At 42.9% G+C, this 17,881-nt stretch overlaps 1 protein-coding gene across 1 annotated transcript in view; it reads right to left on the reverse strand.

Annotated features, from left to right (window-relative positions):
• LAPTM4B (lysosomal protein transmembrane 4 beta) overlaps positions 1 to 17,881 on the reverse strand; it is a 75,000-nt gene that overhangs the window by 48,109 nt on the left and 9,010 nt on the right. The gene's annotated exons all lie outside the window — the stretch shown is intronic.

The following is a 17,881-nucleotide window of genomic DNA, read 5'->3' on the forward strand; positions in this document are numbered from 1 at the left end:
CCAGAAGCACCGCCAGCCTGTAGCCAAGAGATCATGGCTTGGGCACAGCCAAATTTCACCCCCTGCCCGCCCGGGGACTGGCATCCTGCAACAGTGAGCAACCCATACACACGTACACAGCAGCCCTGATGCTCGTGGTTGGAAAAACACAAACTCTCCAGTGAGCCAAGTGAACTCTAATAAGCAACCACGAATCTTTCGAGGTGATCAAACATTTTCACAGGGTCAGACAATCTGAACTTTGAGACCACGTAGGGAACGGAGTCAGAGAATGAATGCAAAGCCACAGCGGCAGAGGCGGGATCGTTCCTCCTGTTGTAGCCCAGGTGAGCTCCTCACCTCCTCACCCCAGGCCCACATCTCTGCCTTCTGGATTCTGTAGAATGCACATTCCTCAGGTACTCCAAACTTAGCTTGTCTAAACGGAAATCACCTTCCCTCGACATCTCCCATTTCTGCTCCTCTTTTTATATTCTCTAACTTAAAAAAGTGCCATTAATAATTAAAAGTGGAGGGGTGCCTGGGTGGTTAGGCGTCCGACTTCGGCTCATGTCATGATCTCACGGTTTGAGGGTTCGAGCCCCGCGTCAGGCTCTGTGCTGACAGCTGGCTCAGAGTCTGGAGCCTGCTTCTGATTCTGTGTCTCCCTCTCTCTCTGACCCTCCCCCTGCTCACTCTGCCTCTCTCTCTTGGAAATAAATAAAATATTTTTTAAAAAATGATTAAAAGTGGAAAACATTCAGGCATTATGCTAAGTGCTTTAGGTGGCGGCTCTTAAGCCGCCAATAACCCTAGTAAAACAGGTGCTAAATTATCCCCATGTTATAGGTGAGAAAACTGAGGCCTGGGAGTTAACATTACTAAAGATCAGGCAGCTAACAACCTGCAGAAATGAGATCTGAATCCAGGAAATTTAATTCCAAAACTGAGTCTCTTAGTCTCCTGTTTATACTGATTATCTTCGAGCTTCCATCTCCCTTACCCCCACATCCAAACCAACTGGGAAATTCTAGCTATTCTACTTGTACATTTGTACTTTCTTTATTCTTCCCAGCTGTCCTTGCTGCATGTGACACACGTGTACCAACTGTGGGGGGGGGGCAAGAGGGTGTGTGCTAAGAGCTTCAGTGAACCTTGAGAGGAGACTGGGTTATCTCCTTTTTGTGTGTTTTACTCCTTTTTAAAAAAAATGTTTTTTGGGGCGCCTGGGTGGCTTAGTCGGTTAAGCGTCCGACTTTCGCTTAGGTCATGATCTCGTGGTTCGTGGGTTCGAGCCCCGCATCGGGCTCTGTGCTGACTGCCAGCTCGGAGCCTGGAGCCTGTTTCAGTCTGTGACTCCCTCTCTCTCTCTGACCCTCCCCTGCTCACGCTGTCTCTCTCGCTCCAAGAAAGAAAGGAAGGAAGGAAGGAAGGAAGGAAGGAAGGAAGGAAGGAAGGAAGGAAGGAAGGAAGGAAGGGAAAGAAAGAAAGAAAAAATAAAAAAAATAAAAAATGTTTTTTATGTTTAATTTATTTCTAAAAGAGAGAGAGAGAGAGAGAGAGAGAGCGTGCGCGTGAGCAGAGGAGGGTCAGAGAGAGAGGAAGGAACAGGCTCCAGGCTCTGAGCTAGCTGTCAGCACAGAGCCCAACACGGGGCTCAAACCCACAAACTGTGAAATCGTGACCTGAGCCAAAGTCAGATGCTTAACTGACTGAGCCACGCAGGCGCCCCTTGTGAGTTTTACTCTTGCCCAAATGGGGAGGAAAAAAAAATGAAGAAACATGAAGATTACATAAAGGAAATTACTAACAAGAGTAAATAAAACATATCCTGCTGTAAAAATTGTATTTGGAATACCTATTTACAGAAGAGGTTCAAAGGGAGGGTCAGGTTGTTAGCTCGACAAAACACCCACTCCAAAATTCGTTTTTCAATGGCAATCCCAGGTGGCTGTTTTAGGATTACTGTAGGATTTGGAATAATTCTTATTCTTCCTCTTTTTTCCAAACTGTCTCATATGGTCTGATTGTTTTTTGACAAGCATATGGTTAAAAAAAAAATGTAAGGTATAAAAGGGTATATAGTGAAAACTCATTCTCAGTCCTATTGCTATACAATCTCCCTCCCCACAGTGGTTATTAGAACCACTTATTTCTCTTCAAAGATCGAAGAAACTTCTTAGCACATTTTAAGGAAAGTGTGTTTAGCCCAACTCTATTTGAAGAAAGCTTCTCAGAACACATCTCAAGCTTAAAGGCAGGAGTTAAGCCCACAACTGGCATGTGATGTTTGGCAAGGATGGTCTTTGACAAACTGTCGAGTTTTCTCGGCATTTCGCTCCCTCTGTACGCTTGTGTTTGGAAAAGGCAGCCCAAAGATTACGGACTGAAATAAGATCAGACAGACAACCTACGAGCATGGTTTGAAAAAGTAAAACATACGAAGACAGCATAGTCACTGTTGCCGTAACAGGTCCGTTTTAAGGTTGAAAAGGGAACCCTGGGATTCACGGGCAAAGCTTTAGCCTAATGCTGGGGTCGGGAGGGTAAGGGCAGGTGATGGCTGAGTGGGAGGCAGCGCCGTGTCTGGTTCGGGTGATGCAGGCTGCGTTTAGGGATTCCGTAGGGCTTGTGCTAGGAGAGTTTGGATTTTATTCTAAGTGTAACAAACAACAAGAAGCCCGTGAGGAATATTAAGAAAGGGAAGAACGTGATCTGATTGGGGTTCAAATGAGTAAACCACGTAAAACATCTAGAAGGGCACCTGGCACACAGCGGCCGCTCAAGGCGGTCCGCTTGCCTCTTCGCACCTCAACAGGACCCACATAAAAGCTCCCGGCCGGCATGGAACGTTGCCGGGCTGCCCGGGCCGGGCTATGCCGCTGCTTTCCTTCCGTATAGTTCCAACGCATCTGTCAGCGCCTTCTGGCTTGTTTGTTCTGATTTCAGATTTTATTACAAAACTTTTTGTAATCGAAACTGTGTAGCACTGGCATAAAACAGACACACGGACCAACAGAACAGACGTGAGAGCCCAGAAAGAACGCACGCATATATGGTCCACCGGAGTTCGCCACAGGAGCCATGAGTACTCGGCGGACAAAGCAGCGGTCAGCTCGTAATCGGCTTGTCATTATCCCCATGCCTGGTTTACTTACCGCAACACATTTACTAACCGCAGCAACAGACAGGCACCGCGCAACGTGCTTAGCGAGAATTCTCCAGGACTCAGAATCTGAGGCTAAATAAGTCACGTGTCCAAATAACACAAAGCATGCAGCAGTAAGCAGCCAAGGGCTCAGAGAAAGACTAACGGAAGTTCAGAGAAAGGTCTTACTGAAGCTTGAGGCTGAGACAGGGGGCACAGGGAGGTGGGGTAGAGATGGGACGCTTGGACAGGGGCTGGAAAGATGGGAAGACGTGGGAGCCTGAGCGGCATGGAAAAGAACGCGTTCGAGTCTGAGCAGGGCCTGGGAGAGGGGCGTGCACTTAAGATAACAGGTAGTTAGAGGGGACTAAACACAGCACGCGAAGGTAAGCGTAAGGGAACGAGAACAGAAATGCAGGCTGGGGCCAGATGGTGAAGGGTCCTCAGGAGCAGGACAGGAACCTGGGGCCTCTCGCTAACAGCTAATGAATAGCTAATGAGCTGGGACGAGCCAGGATTAGAGCCACATCGTTAGGGAGATGGAGCCGGAAGAGGCAGGGAGGCTAAGCGGGAGGCAGGCGCGGATCTGGAGGGCACGGTCACGGTCTGCTGAGGGGTAACCAGGGTTTTCTCCACTTCCCTCTAATCTCAACACCACGCTCAGACTGTGGTCTTACACGTTACTTTCAGCGGTTACGGGACCTCACCTTGGGTCCTAGTGTGGAAGAGCCACGCTTGGAGCCCTGAGGCCTTTCCACGGAGGCACAGGAAGTGACTGGATGCAAAGATAAAGGGACTCAAACAAGATCAGAGATTTCAAGGCTGGGCTACGGGATGTATCTTGTTATCAGAAGTAAGAGGGGAGGTCGCAGAGGGACTAAGATGAGGGATGAGGCTGACTGTAGACACACTGTGCTGGAAAGAATTTCCAGGATGTCCGAAGAATCAAGTTGCTAGCTTGTCCACCTGCTCCTCTTTTTACTGCACCTTTGGCGTTCAGGTTCAGACCTGCCCTCAGTTTTGTTCCGACCGCCTGGTGCCTGGTCTTACTGGTGTCCCTGCTCTCTCCTGCTCAGTCTCTGCACACGTCACATCGTTCCCGACAGCTGAGTTCCAGCCACGGGCCCTGAGTCCCATTCCTGGCTCTGCCCTGTGACTCCACAGTCATCGCCTCCCTCCTCTGTACCATCAGCCCTGTGGCTCTTCTCTCTGCGCACACCAGACACAGACCATAGTCCTGGGGCCGAATGCCCTGGCAGCTGCCCTAGTTCTTCATAGGACAGTGCAGGGAGAGGGAACATAGATAAAACAAAAACGTGATGGGAAGGTCATTATACATCACAGATGACTAGTCACCGTTGTGTTCCTTTCATCAGAGTGAAATTTTCATAACAAAAATGTATGCTGACACATATTTACTGTGTCCTAAAACCTCAACTGCCGATGGGAACGTGGCATGCCCTGGATGATCTATACAGGGAACATAGTACAGTGACAGCATGATCCGCGGGGTCGAGGTCTGCGCAAAGGGGCCGGGGGAGGACCAGCCACTGTAGCTACTACACAGAGTTAGACGGAAAAGGCCAAATTAAGTCAAAGCCCTAAGAAGGGCCTCCTCAAAGAGAGAAAATGGAAGTCACCCAATCATCAGCTCTGACCAAGAATGAAATGTCACCAGAAATGAAAACCAAGATGATAGAACTTTCCAGGAGCAGATTACGTAAGGACCACAGCTGATCTAAATGTACAAGAAAGAGTAGGCATAACTACAATCTTGTTCAGCTAATGCTCACTTCCGTTTGGACTTTCTTTGGCTGTTTTGCTAGGTCGTATACAAACTGTCCCCATTCTATTTACGAAGTATTCCTGGGGTGTCACTATTTCTTCCTTGTTCTTGACAATGAATTACTTCCATATGTAAATAAATTCAACTTGCGTCCAATTACGTAAGTGGTCAGGCCCTTGTACATTCTCCAGGGATCCTAAGTGCTCTCTACCCTTAAATCATTTTTCAGAACCTAGGTGAACAGTGATATCTGCAGTTTGAACCACTGAAAATGTTAAATGGAATCATCAGCTCAGTTTTTAAAAGCATCAATAAAAGCACCTTAATAACACCCCAACCCACTGAGATAATAATAATTACACAAGTCAAAAATTTGAACAGAAAGTGGTGTCCAAAAATTACTATCTATAATGAAAACTTGAAACCTAAGTAGGAGAATGGCTTAATAATATATTACTACCAAATTAACAGAATCCTAAGCACTAAAAATTATATTTTGAAAAATGTTAATAAGAAACATTCATAGTATGATAAATGACAACTACAGTATTAAAATGTTACATGATTCCAATTCTGCTATTTATATGATATGTTCACATGTATAAATCACAGACTAAAAACACTAAACCGTACATTGTTACTTATATATAAACCAGGTGGTAGGTTTGCAGATGACTTGTACCTTTAATTATCATTCTACCTTTTTTTTTTTGTATTTTCCAGAGTATCAAACATGAGCATAAAGTGCTTTCAAGTTAGAGACAATTATTTAAAACTATTTTTAATATAAAATATGTCACAAAATATTATTATCGAAATGGATTCTCTAAAATCAAGTGATAGAACATGACCAAGGCAAGTAAATCTGGCTAGGCATTCAAGTCAAAGCTTGGAAATAGGTATTTCGGGAGAGAAATGTCATAGTAAAATAATAATAAATAAGGAATCTGCCACTTCCAATTAATGGTGAACTAGGAAATACAAACCAACGGCCCTCTGAGGGCAACCAGGAAATCCGGACAAAATACCCACGTCTGTGAGAAGGCGTGACAGCTAATGAGGCAATGAAGAAGTATTGGCCCAAGATCCAGGAAAAGGGAGAAATACCCCAGGGGCATCTGCTGATTCTGGAAAAGACAAAGAAGAACTAAGAGCCTGAGCAGCACCCTTGATAGCCTTGCTGGGCCAGGGAGTCAAGGGGCTGCTGGGTGGGGTTGGGGGCAGATTCCCCAGGGCTTTGCCCTAAGACCCTGCAGGGTCACCAGTGGAAGAAGGTGCCCTGGAAGAAGACAAGCCTTTATAGTGACACAGCCCCCAGCTTTGCAGCACCTGAGTCTTGAAACTGGATTAAGGCAATCCCCAGTTGCCTATAAAAGCTATTAAAATCCTGGTGGAGGAAGGGATCATCCTATGCCTTGAATTATTTTTTTAATTTTTCAAATGCAATGTCCAGAATACAGTGAAAAGGAAAAGACAAGACTCTCAGAATAAAAACCAGAAAAATCCAATAAAATATCCACTTGTTTTGTTTTTTAAAAAAAGAAAGAAAGAAAAGAAACAGACAACAGAAACCTAGGTACTCTCGCTATTGAAGTTAATGAGCATGCCCTTTAAAGAGAACTATGCTGGGGTGCCTGGGTGGCTCAGTTAAGTGTCTGACTCCTGACTTAGGCTCAGGTCATGATCTTATAGTTCATGAGTTCAAGCCCTGCATCGGGCTCTGCAAAGTCAGTGCAGAGCCTGTTTGGGAGTCCCTCTCTGTCTCTTCTCTTTCTGCCCCTCTCCAGCTTGTACTCACTTTCTTTTTTTTTTTTTTTAATTTTTAATGTTTTATTTATTTCTGAGAGGGAGAGACAGCATGAGCAGGGGAGGGTCAGAGAGGAAGACACAGGATCCGAAACAGGGTCCAGGCTCTGAGCTGGCTTTCAGCACAGAGCCCGACGCGGGGCTTGAACCCACTAACCGTGAGATCATGACCCGAGCCAAAGTCGAACGCTTAACTGACTGAGCCACCCAGGCACCCCTCACTTTCTTTCTCAAAATAAACAAACTTAAAAAAAATTAAAAAAATAAAAGTGACTTTTTAAAAAATAATAAATAAAGTGAACTATGCTTATGAAAATCAAGGAGATAAAGAAAAACACAAGGAGAATTTTGGCAGGGAGCTGGTATAAAAAAAAGACAGAGAGAGAGAGACAACAGAATTGAGAAGAATAGAGAGGCTCTAGAATGAAAAACTACACTAGCCAAATCAAGAACACAGTGGATGAGTTTAATCCATTAGACAAAGTGCAAGAAAATTAATGAGGTGCTAAGACAGAAGAAAATGTTCAGACAGTTGGCCTTAATAAAGAAACAAAAGAAGCCAGAAGACAGTGGAGTTCCAGTTTCAAAATGCTGGGGAGGAAATGCCTACCTACAATTTTATGTCAAGAAAAAAAAATCCTTCAAGGATAAAAATGAAACAAAGATACTTTGGGACAAAACTGACAGAATTTGTCATGAGCAGCTCAGCAGTACAGAAGCACTTTAGGGTATTCTTTGGGACAAAAAAAAATGATGCCAGATAAAAGGGTGAAGATGTACAAAGAAAGAAGAACAGAAATGATAATTACATTGTCAACTGTGAATACTGATAACATAATAACAATGACTGCAAAATACAAATAGATTCAAAAATAGGCAACAGCATATTAAGTCAAGAGTGGATCATTGGAAATGAACTGATCTTAAATCCTTGCATTGCCCAGGAAGAGGATGAAAGTACCAATTAATGTGATATTTTATTTAAAAAGTCAAGGATGCAGGGGCACCTGGGTAGCTCTATCAGTTAAGTGTCCAACTTTCGCTCAGGTCATGATCTCATGGTTTGAGCCCTGCATCGGGCTCTGTGCTGACAGCTAAGAGCCTGGAGCCTGCTTGGGTTTGTGTGTGTGTGTGTGTGTGTGTGTGTGTGTGTGTGTGTGTGTCTGCCCCTCCCCTGCTCATGCTCTGTCTCTCTCAAAAATAAATAAACATTAAAAAAGCAAATTAAAAAGTCAAGAGTATGTTGTAATTGCTAGAGTAACCTGTAAGAGAACAGTCAGACTTGAGTGGTAGAGAGATACATAGCTGCTTCTTCAGTAATAAGCAAGTTGTTTATATTTTGTGCATTTTCTGTATGTGTGCAATATTCACAGTAAAAATGGTTAAAAATAAAAATAAATATGTTATAATCAGATACGTAGTTTTCAGATAGTTAGCTATTTTTTTTACCTTTTTTTAAAAAAGTAATCTCTATGCCCAATGTGGGGCTCAAACTCACAACCCCAAGATCAAGCATCACATGCTCTACTAACCAAGCCAGCCTGGCATCCTTAGATGGCTAATTTTTACACTCCAATATTTGGGACAAAAATTAAGCTAATAATGGCAGCTGTGCCTTTCACACGGGTGCAACATCAATGGGCAAATCAAAATGAATGAAAGATTCAATTTTTTATTTGAAATATCTTTAAATAGAATTTTAGAACTCTGATCCAAACGTGCTTCCTTATTCAGTTCAAATAAGCCCCTGTCTAGCTAGTCCTGTTCTGATATTGAAATAAGTTTCTGACATTTGCTATTTCAATTCAAACAACTGTGGTAAATACATTCTGGGGGGAAAGCTGGATTTACTATAAAATCCTATTTGCCTAAGAAATTTTGTAAATCAGTTCACCTACTATGTTCCCAACACTCTGCTTGAAACTGGGTTACACGACGATGACTAACACATGGTCCTGTCCCCAAAGATTAGTAGTTCAGTGGGGCAAACACATCACCAGCCCAGTAAAATGCAGAATGCTAAAACATTCATTAATTCGTTCAATTGTTCAGAAGTTCAGAAATTACCTATTGGGGGGCGCCTGGGTGGCTCAGTCGGTTAAGCATCCAACTTCAGCTCAGGTCATGATCTCACGGTTCATGGTTTCAAACCCCGAATTGGGCTCTGTGCTGACAGCTCAGAGCCTGAAGCCTGTCTTTGGATTCTGTATCTCCCTCTCTCTCTGACCCTCCCCTGCTCACGCTGTCTCTCTCTCTCTCTCAAGAAAACAAAAATTAAAATTAAAAAAAAATTTTTTTTAAATTAAAAATAAAAAAAAAGAAATTACCTATTGGGTAATAAATACAAGCCAAGCACTATGCTAAGCATCATATCCATATCACAGCAAACACTGCAAGTAGCTTACGGTCTAGTGGGGAAGATGGTCAAACTGGATGTTCGGTTCAAAGTGAGAAAGAATTCTGCCACACTAGTGGTTCAGGGAGAAGCTGAAAGACTCTGCAGGGAGATGACATTATTAACACCAGAAAGTAACAGACTTCTAGAAATCTTGAGAGACAAAAGATTACAGCACAAATAATTTTAAGGGTATCAGACTAAATGACTAAGAATTAAGTATTAATAGACAATCCCAGGAAACAGAAAAATGAGCCACTCTTCTTAGTCCTTTGTGTTGAATTATAATTATAGGCTAAGGTTTTAAATTCCCGAGGCTATAAACCAAGGGACTACCTCCAGGTTACACACAGGGAGGGAAAAAGGTTCAGCAGTAACATGAAAGTTACACCTTTCATGAGTGCCCCGGTTCAACAGGCCAAGTTTTTGCAACATAGAAATGTTTTTCCCCAAATTCAGTGAGGCCCTCCTGACTCATGCTACAGCCCACAGTGCCATCACATTAACCTGTCTCCCCCAAGAGACCACCACCATCACACGCCCCACTGCATGTCACTGGAGCCATCTTGCCTCCCCTATGAAGTGTGACTATATTACTCATTCTACAAACGAGCACGCCCAGACTGCAGAGGAAACCCTGCACAAGGTCACGGAGTCCTCAGCTGAGACCCAATCATTGACCCTTTGATTACAAACGCCATACATGCTCATTTTGGGGTACCTGGGTGACTCGGTTGAGCATCTGACTCTTGGTTTCAGCTCAGATCATGATCCCACAGTTCATGGAACTGAGCCCCATATCAGGATCTGCACTGACAGCGTGGAGCCTGCTTGAAATGGATTCTCTCAATCTGCCCCTTCCCATGCTCTTTCTCTCTCTCCTCTCCCCTCTTCTCTCTCAAGTAAATAAACAAACATTGGGGAGGGGGGGCGCCTGGGTGGCTCAATCAGTTGAGCGACCAACTTCGGCTCAGGTCAGATCTCACAGCTGGTGAGTTCAAGCCCCGCGTCGGGCTCTGTGCTGACAGCTCAGAGCCTGGAGCCTGCTTCAGATTCTGTGTCTCCCTCTCTCTCTGCCCCTCCCATGCTCGCACTCTGTCTCTCTCTCAAAATAAATAAAACATTAAGAAAAATTTTTAATAAATTGTATTATTTATATAATTTAATATAATTTAATATAATATATAATAAATTGTATAAATTGTATTACTGTAAAAAAACAATAAAAAATTTTTTAAATAATCATTTTTTTTTAAAAAATGCAGCATGCTCTTTCTAGTAACACAGGTCCTTCTCAAGAAGCCACCACACCCAGTTCACAGGTCCAGTCACCTCGGCTAACCAATCCCCTAGCACATGCTCAGAATTCTTTTCAAGGGAGTGTTCCAGAGGGCCACCCACTCTCACTGTGACTGGAGCAAGCAAAATGACACCGATCTGCCACCGCAGCAGAAGCATTCCCGTTTCTCTGAATGGACTTGGTTGGGTTCTGATTTTCAGCCTCATATGCTCTCACAATACAGGGCCCACGGGATCAATGAGAAAGCTGTATGGACAGTGGCAAAGGATGATCCCCTCAAGGAGGCCAGCTAGAGCAATGCCTTTCAAAGAGCATCTGGGAGACTTGAGACTGAGGGGTGTGGATGGGGAGAACAAGTATGTTCCCTTTTATGTCTTAAAGAACAACACTCTGGATACTCTGAACATGAAAAGACGGGCCCAGCCTGCAGCCTAGCTTAAATGGGTTGTGCAGATCTAAACTCTGTGCATAAAAGTATCACATGCTACAGGGTTAGAAGCCTGGCATCTGGAAATGACAAGAGAAAAAATAAAGTGCAAAACGGCTAAATTAATTTTTTTACACAGCAAGCATGGTCTTTTTGTGTTCTGATATACTGCCTTATTCCTCGGGTCTATTAGTCCCTATCAGTAACCATCCTATTCCAACAACCCGGATTACCATAAAATATGCTTTGAAAGACCATTTTAAGTGATTATACTATTTACTCAATTTAGTTTTAATATATATAAGAATACTTTGTTCCTACAGCTATTCATCAGGCAGAAGTGAAACTCGTGAAACAGAGGGTCTTTACTAATGAAAGAGTCAATAACAGACTTACCCACTAGAATACAAATTGTGTATCCAGTTCAGGAACGGTGTTGTTACATTTTCCTTTAGAGTTAAAACTCTCTTTTTTTTNATGACCTAAGCGAAAGTCGGACGCTTACCCGACTAAGCCACCCAGGCGCCCCAGAGTTAAAACTTTCTAACAAAATAGCAATACATTCAAATCATCTCCAAACAAAACCAAGTATCAGGAACTGAAGACAGGGAAACCCGGGTGGCTCAGTGGGTTGGGTGTCCAACTTCAGCTCCTGTCATGATCTCACAGTTTGTGAGTTAAAGCCCCGCATCGGGCTCTGTGCTGACAGCACAGAGCCTGGAGCCTGCTTCATCCGTGTCGCCCCCTCTGCCACCTTGCCCACTCACGCTCTGTCTCTCTCTCTCTCTCTCTCAAAAGTAAATAAACATTTTTTTAAAATGCTGGACTGTTTATATATGGAAAGGAGAAAGCATTATTATAGTGTATGTCATAAATATTATGATGAATCTAGGACATTCATCATAACAGAACATTCTTGAAGGTGATGTCAGTATCTGATATTGTTACTTACAGTTAAAAAAAAAAACAGTATCGAATTATTTTGAAAGTAGATAGCCTCTGAAGACCATAGTCCTTAGCTATTCTCAAAGTGAACAAATGAAAAGATTATCTAGCAAATTATTACCTGTTACTAATATAAATACATAAATATCTTTACGATTCTATTCTTGTTTATATACTTTAGAATAAGTACCAAGATTATCTGAGGAATTCCCATTTAATTTCTAAACTGCTGATAAGGGGGAAAAAAAAACAGGCAAAGAAATATGCTCAGGTAAAAATCACAAAAGAATCAAAGAAAGCCCCTATTGTGAATGATGAACTTCGTTTTTAAAACACTTTCAGAGAAGCTCTACGGCATTTCTCTATTACTAAGTTTGTTCCTTATAACTATATTCTGACTGGCACTTGTTCTGTTCAATACCTTCTGAAGGAATAAAAACTAACAGGCCACGTTTCAACTACACAGGCAAGATTCTAACAAAATGAACCCAACATCACTAACATGAGTTCCTACAGCGCCGCTACCAGAGGTGTGGTCTGCACACCAGCAAGCAGTTCAGTGTCCCACACAGGTTATTTCGAGTTTCTATGCAAGACCTACTCCAGACCCAGTGAAACAAAAATAAATGTCAACACGACTGACATCTGGCCTCTCCACAGCAAGGCAGGTGAAAGAGAGTTTCAAGGCATTAAGAGGCGATGACTGTCAACCTAGGACTGAAGTATCTTTGAAGAATGAAAACCAAATGAAGATATTTCCCAAAAAAAGCCACCAGCAGATTGTCACGAAGGGAAATTTTTAAATGCATAAACAGAAGAGAACCCACGCTACGGATCTGAGGTGTGAAAGCAAATGGTCATGTACCTTCCATAGTTTGGGTAGGAAATATCTATTTTTAAAACAAAAACTACAGTGCCTGCAGAAAAAAAAGGAGAAAAACAGACAAAGAGAGACATAAATATATGGGGGATTCTAAACAAACACTGTTACTGAGCAATATCTTAGGAGCTTAAAAAAAAAAAAAGACACTAATGAGGTGGGTGCCTGGGTGGCTCAGTCAGCAAATGAGCCAACTCTTGATTTCAGCTCAGGTCATGATCTCACTGCTGGTGGGCTTGAGCCCCACGTGGACTGTGTGCAGACAGGGGGGTTCTCTGTCTCCCTCTCTCCCTGCCCGCCCCAGCCTCCCTTCCTCTCTCTCTCAAAAATAAACATTTAAAAAAAAAAGGACACTAAATTTTTAAAAAAATGACGAGTTCAAGGACTTGTTCAAAAGAAAGGCAACGGTATTATTAACTCCAGACTCTGATGACTAATACATGTTTACATTTCCTGAGTAAATAACCAGAATAACAGAAATAGGGGATAACTCCCAGAATAGCAGACACCGAAGAAAATGGGGAAGCAACAACAGAGTCCCCGTGAAAGGTGGCAGTGAAGGAGAGGGAAACGGAACAGCGACCGGAATAAACCGGATATGCCAACACTGCTACTGGCAGGAACCTAAGCTCTGCAGGTAAAGGCAAGCCAGTCAGGGTCAGGGTCAGGGTCAGGGTCAGGCTCTCTCTTGGCCGCGGCTGCTCCCAGCCCCAAACCCTCCTCTGTGCCTCACCGCGGCGCCCCATGATCTCACAGTTACATGCCAATATTCCTTTGTATGATGGTTAATTAATTTATATTAATTCGGAGTAATATTTACTGCTTCAACTAGACCACAGATTCGATGCTGGCAGGGACTGGGTCTATGTTGAATCACCACTGTATTCCCAGTACCCAGCACACTTCCTAACACGCAGTTCTCAAAAATAAAAAAAAAAAAAAAAAAAAAAAAAAAATCTGTTACGGGACAGGGGATGAGGAAAGGAGGGAGAGAGGAGAGATACTGCGTAAGCATCAATGTACCTTCTAGGTTTCAGTTTTCTACTACTTTCTTTTGAGATGTTAAGTCCTTAACCCAGAAGCACAGTGAACAGTTTTCTGATCCTTAAGTGAGCGGCATTTATGCCTCATATAGACGACCAGATGCATTTTCATGCTGAAAATGCTATGTGTGTGCCTTTCATTTTATCTTTTAGGCAGCCTATAAAAACTCCATTAATGCAGGATACCTTGGGGAAAATGCATTCACATCGTATACCACTTATTTTTTATCCATCGTCATAACTATTCTTATGACCTGTTTAAAGTGTTTTGTGACACTTTTCAATAATTATTTACAATTACTCATGTTCAGAATTACTAACTCCAACCTGGTGAGAGAAAATGAAGAACTGAGAATCACCCAGTACTGCTCTGGAGACCAGAAATTAGAGCCCACGTTGTGTGCTGGACAAATGGATCTTAAAAATCGGGCCACCTTTCGGGGGCATCAGACTAGTAGATGTCCCCCGAATGTTCTCTTCTTTCACAGTCGTGGACTTATCTGGATACATAAATGCCCAGTGACAGAGAATATCTCCCAGCCTCCCTTGCACGTGGCTCACAGGTCTTTTCTGGGCCACTGGTATATAAGTGAAAGCAATGTGTGCAATTTCCAGGTCACATCCTTAAAAAACAAAGTTGCTTGTCTTCAATTTGTCCTTTTTCCCTTCGGCAGACCACACACAGGGTGCTGGTGAGCTGTATCCAGCGGACAAGGCTGAAGGAAGCAGCCCCCTCAGAATCAGAGAAGGAGCCCACACGCTTGGGGTGGCATGACCGCCCCCCAGACTAGGTCTCTGGGTGACCCTATGGAACAAGTCTGCTAACCCACCTGGGGCTGTTTCACGAGAGGCAAATTAACTGTTATCTTGCGTTAAGTCCTGCATTTTTGCACCTCTCTGTTTAAGACTTTATCTACACCATAATAAACACAGAGGTTAAAGCTTATCTTAACACAAAAGCGAAAAGAACAGATACCAGAGAATCCAATGCTACCTTAAAAAGGAAGAACAGAAAAAGACCCCTAGACCAGCACTAGATGGAGGTTGGGGTAATTAAAACAGACCTCAACAGAGGACTCTCAAGGAGCAAACTCCCCTCTTTAAGCGTACTTGGAAGACTGCAGACCCAGCCTTGGGACTTGATGTTTGTAGCCCTCAATGTTATCTCTTCTGTGAAGCTGGGCTCACCAGGCTGTCTTCATAAAAAGCTATTAAATACTCAAATCATTCAACAATCCTAATTTAGTGTCCTCTCCAGTAAAAGAATACAAAGGCCTAAGGACAGGAGCATTCATCTCATCAACGATCATATTTTCCCACTGAATATTAACAAATTGGCATTCTGGTTTCCTATGTCAATCTACTGTCAGTTCACTGGGCGGGAATCAGTCATTCAACTTTAGAGTGTTGACAAGATCCTGTCTCTGGGCCAGGGAGGTTGAGGGCTCACCAAGAATGGACATCCCACCTGGCCTGGCCTTGGTGACCTCCTACGTGCTTCTTTCTTCCTAACTTGTAACACCTCCGTGTTAGCAACCCGCAAGCCCTCCGTTGTTCGCACATATGTCAGTACCCACTACTGTACCAAGTGTTCCTGCTTCGCCATCTCTGCACCGTGCAATCAACCAGCCATGTAATTTTAGGCTCAAGGTTAATGAAAGAAAGAGCTCAACCTTATATTTACGAATAATCTGAAATTACTCCTTTTAAGCATTTTTTTAGTGCTCACATTTTTCCCTGAGAAATAGTTTTCCCTTGGAAGCTGCAACTGCAAAGAGGCAACTCTAAACCTTTAAAAGTCTGTTAAGGGGGACCTGGGGGGCTCCGTCAGTTGAGCATCCGGTCGGGAGCCATTCTTGAATTTACTAGTTGAGAAAACTCCTTGTGAGGTTAAGGCAAGTTTGCAAGGCTGTTGCCATCAGATGAGGACAGATATCCAACCCCACTCAATTGTCTCTGCTTGAGCTCTGACCCCCAAGGCACCTTGTTGATTTATCGGGAGAGACTTACTCTGGCCCTGGTATGATGACTGCCCCTTGTGAAGGAAATTGTGGTAGCGTGGAAAAACACTGATGTTTCATAATCTGGAAATAGTTGTCAGGACTGAGTAATCAATGACACAGAAAGGTCAGCTATTGCTTTCGGGTTTACATTAATAAAATAATAACTTTGGTACAGACTGACGTACTATTCCTGGGCATGCAGGATGTTATAGGAACTATAAGCCCTGTGGGTAATGTTTAGATGTCTTTTTTTGTGGTTATGGGAGCAACACTGCTGAAAAACCTGTTTTTCTTAATACTTCCTATTAAGTGATAAACAGCCTATTGACCCCTGCTCACAAAGAACGAACTTTTGCCTTTACTATGCTAAAAACATAGCCACTTCTGGGCTGTTCCCCATACACCTATGCATATCAATGTTCTGGAAAGTTTCTACTCATCAAAAAATTTATCAACAGAATGCCACTTCTGTGCTGTCCCCCAAACACTTAATCATAAAATAAAGTAATTGAGTTTCAGACACTGCGGAGATGCCTGGCTGGTGACCAGAAAGAATCTCGCCCTCTTATACCTCCCTCACTGACACCGTCCATCCTTCAGGGACTCCTGGACCTGCTGGAGCAGGACTCCGGCAGCGTCCAACTTCATGCAGGTCATGATCTCATGGTTCGTAAGTTCGAGCCCTACAACAGGCTCTGTGCTGACAGTTCGGAGCCTGGAGCTGCTCTGGATTCTGTGTGTCCCTCTCTCTTTGCCCCTCCCCTGCTTGGGCTCTGTCTCTGTCTCTCTCTCAAAAATAAACATTAAAAAAATTTTTTTTAAGTTTGTTAAAACACTTGAAGTGTGATCTTCACTTAGGTTTTCTTTTTCTTCAAGTAAAATGGGTTAACCAGTTTATAGCACAAGATTCTTAAGGCTCCAGAAACTCTACTAAGAGCCAAGAGAATTGGGAGAGAGGTACAAAGTAGTAAATTATGCTGCTAGGGCTCACATATTATTTCTAATGGCATCCTTTTATGGACAGTAAAGTATCTGCCCCAAAGAGGAAGGGAAGGGAAGGGAAAACTGAGGCTTCTTCCTTTATAGCAGAGATTCAAAGTAAGTTGACACAATAAATATATTATACATTTAGTTAAACAAATACACACTGTAGTGCATAACTCATGTTGACTACTTTAATACCTGACATTTTGTTAGGTTAAGTTAAATGTATTTAAAGTGAGCCGAGAGAAGTTGATATTAATAAAACAGGTTTGATGGCAATCTTTATTTCATGGCCAGCCTATCTTTAAACGTCCTGATGAACATCTATCATAATATGCAATGAAAGCTGAAAGACATATTAAATGTCACAGAATACAGAGAACTGACAGTTGCCATAGGGGCGGGGGAGGGCGGCATGGATGAATAAAGGGAATTACCTTGATGTGCACTGAGAAATGTATAGAATTTCTGAATCATTATACTGTATACTTGAAACTAATATAGCACTGTATGTTAATTACATTTCCATTTTAAAAATAAATATCACTGAAATCTTTACCAGCCAATATTTTATAGAGCTAACCTTGTTCCTTTATATTAGATGGGGGCAGAGGGCACCTGTGCTTTTTTAAAGGGCTCACTGGGGGTGCCTAAGTGGCTTAGTCAGCTGAACATCCAACTCTTCTGATTTTGGCTCAGGTCATGATACCAGTGTTGTGGGATCAAGCTCCATCCACATCTGAATCCGTGTTGAGCATGGAGCCTGGTTGAGATTCTCTCTCCCTCTGTCCCTCTCCCCTTCTCTCTCTCTCAAATTTAAAAAAAAAAAAAAAAAAAAGGTAAAGTAAAAAAAAAAAAAATTAANTTATCCCTTACCACCCAAATCTATTTGATTCCTGAATTCAGATGGAGAAAGTCTAGATGTCAAGGGGGACTTCTATCACTCACTGATTGCTAAAACTTCCCATCCATATTACCCACAGCCTAAGCCAATGAGAGACGGGTGCTACAAAGAACCAGGACCTTCCGTACTTCGCATCTGGAGGTAACACAGCCTTTCTAGTTTTTCAGCCAGCTAAAATGGGCTGCTATTTTAATATTCCCTAAAAACTGAATATTAAAAGCAGCAAGAGAAAACAGTTTGTTACATTCAAGGGAACCCCCACAAGACTTTCCCCAGATGTT

The sequence above is a fragment of the Crocuta crocuta genome, unplaced genomic scaffold, assembly GCF_008692635.1.
Source record: "Crocuta crocuta isolate KB4526 unplaced genomic scaffold, BGI_CrCroc_1.0 scaffold39, whole genome shotgun sequence".
NCBI classification, from domain to species: domain Eukaryota; kingdom Metazoa; phylum Chordata; class Mammalia; order Carnivora; family Hyaenidae; genus Crocuta; species Crocuta crocuta.